Source organism: Austrofundulus limnaeus, unplaced genomic scaffold, assembly GCF_001266775.1.
Source record: "Austrofundulus limnaeus strain Quisiro unplaced genomic scaffold, Austrofundulus_limnaeus-1.0 Scaffold452, whole genome shotgun sequence".
NCBI classification, from domain to species: domain Eukaryota; kingdom Metazoa; phylum Chordata; class Actinopteri; order Cyprinodontiformes; family Rivulidae; genus Austrofundulus; species Austrofundulus limnaeus.
The window spans coordinates 140,762-143,038 of NW_013952854.1; the positions used below are offsets into that span (position 1 = coordinate 140,762).

The 2,277-nt window shown below is 39.7% G+C and overlaps 1 protein-coding gene across 4 annotated transcripts in view; it reads left to right on the forward strand.

Moving 5' to 3' along the window:
- Positions 1-333: 333 nt before the first annotated feature.
- Positions 334-2,277, forward strand: part of greb1 (growth regulating estrogen receptor binding 1) — a 35,608-nt gene continuing 33,664 nt past the window's right edge. For 2 of the 4 annotated variants that reach the window (XM_014025028.1, XM_014025029.1), the window contains exon 1: positions 334-442. The gene's annotated coding sequence lies outside the window, so the exon portion shown is untranslated. The remainder of the gene's footprint in view (positions 443-2,277) is intronic. The other 2 variants (XM_014025024.1, XM_014025026.1) reach the window with 1 other exon arrangement.

The following is a 2,277-nucleotide window of genomic DNA, read 5'->3' on the forward strand; positions in this document are numbered from 1 at the left end:
ATATATATATATGCTTTTGTTTGCAAATCTTTTTTACTTCACTTATAGTGAGTTCCCACATTTCTACAGATGTTTATTACACCTGTCCAGGTAATCTATTCTCCCCACCAAACAGCAAATTATCAACAGTTCTTTCAGTTTCTCTTTTATTTTATTTTTCTCTGTATTTGTGTTGTGACATTTCTCTTCCCGCACTCTGCTGTCATCTCTTTAAAACCATAAATAACCCTGCCTGGACATAAAATGAGTTCAGTCTGCTGCTGGACCGTACCACTGCAGAGGAGGGGCGGGGCCTCGCGGAGGATCAGAGGTGATGACACGCGCGACACTAAGTCATTCTTCCCGCGGGTCTCGTGCAGGTGACATGGCGACAGCTCCGTGCCTCAGTTTGTTCTCCTCCTGAGAAAAGAAGTTCTTCGGCCTCTGCCGTAGGATAACGGAGGTGAGTCGGTCCGGCGGTTGTTTGTTTATTTATTTGTTTGTTTAGTAAAAAAATAAAAATGCTCCGAATGTTAATGGGATATAAAGATAAGTGAGCACCAGTCTGTGCCAGCTCAGATGTTGCTGATGCTGATAAATAAACAAAAACAGGTAGACTTTATCGCTAATGAACGACGATGCGACCTGAAGAATTTGTTTTTATTTTTATTTATTTACTTCGTTTGAACGTCTCAGTTTGGCTGAGAAACTATTATCTGCGTTTTCTTTACCTGGTTTTAACTTTATGTGAGCGTGCTGCATTATGAAGTCAAAAATATCAAACATCAAAATGTCCTTCCTTGTGTTTTTATTTTGCAGCTGCGTGTTAAACCGAATCTTTAAAAGTTGTATTATCATGTAAACAGAAACAGGTAAACGGTTTGGCTTGGCCTTGTCAGCAATTTAGTTTAACTGTAACTGGTCTCTTAACTTTATTTGTAAATGTTTCACCAAATGCTGGACTAATATTGCAAACTTGTTCATTTCATGCATTCATTCTGTGCATATAAATATATTCAAGTTTTATTTTGGATCTGCAGTTTAGTCAGAAACAAACAGATGACAAACTGCTTGTTATTGTCTTATTCACATGTCATAACAGCAGTTTGTGCTAAATAATTTTATTTTATTTTTTAAAGAAATGAATATATTTTCAAAGTTGGTGATGCTGAGAGGAAGGAGTTGAGTCTAATAAAGTGTGGATAAAATCATGTGGTGTTAGTTCTTGTTAGGGGGAATCTTTATTTATTTTTTTATTTTGTCATGCCCCTCCAAAAAAGTTAAGAAACATCAATGGAAATATTTTGAGCCATACTGGGCGACACACGTAAACCCAGATGTTCTCGCAGTTAGACTACACAAGTGCCCCTACAGTTATGTAAGCTACAGACAGCAGGAGAAACAAAAAGTGCTCAAGGACGTTCCCTGAGATAACCAAGTGTCAGGCAGTGCAGAGGTGGACATGTATTGTGCACAGACTGACACAGCGACCTGCAGAAAACATTTAACATGTTAATGGCACCTCTGTGTTTGTTTTTGTATTTTCAGCTCTTTTTAAAGAATAATAATACGTTTTTTAAAGTCGTTGAACAGATTTTCTGTATATACGAGGATGCATGTTGTGATGAGCTGTGAGTTTGGTTTTTGCACGTGATCCGGCTCGTCGGTGCACCGTGTGGATGTAAGGCTGGGCAGCTAGCTGCAGGGTTGCCAGAACCAGTCGTTTGGCTGGACCATCGACCCAGTGTCTGTCGGACAAACTGTGAGTGGAAGCGTTTGCTGTGGGTCACCGGTCAGAGATGCTCCCATCTGAGCATCCACTTTTGTGTGTTTGCTTTGTGTGTGTTAGGCTGCGGCTCACAGAGCATCTGTAGAGCTGGAATATTTGTTTCCCCCTAGTTTGAATTCAAGTTTTCCCTGTGCTGCAGTGAGCAACATCCCTTTGCTGACATGTTAGCAATGCATCAAGCACATGCATCCAGTGCATGAGTTCTGACAGTGCTTCAATGATTTAGCCTCATTAGCCCTAAACCTAAACTAAACCTAAGCTTACTTTTATTTTAAATCCTTTGCTATTGTTTCTTGAGGACTTTTTTTTTTCGCTTGGTGTCAAGTCAACACATTTATCAGTAGGTCTCTAAAAACTGATTATAACCTGAGTTACCCGTTTTCTGTTTATGGTTTATATTCTTGTCAGTGCATTTATATCTTAGCAGCATTTACATGTGTGGAGACCCTGCAGGTCAGACTGAACACAACCAAAGAATAGTGTTGACTCTGTGTGTGTGTGTGTGTGTG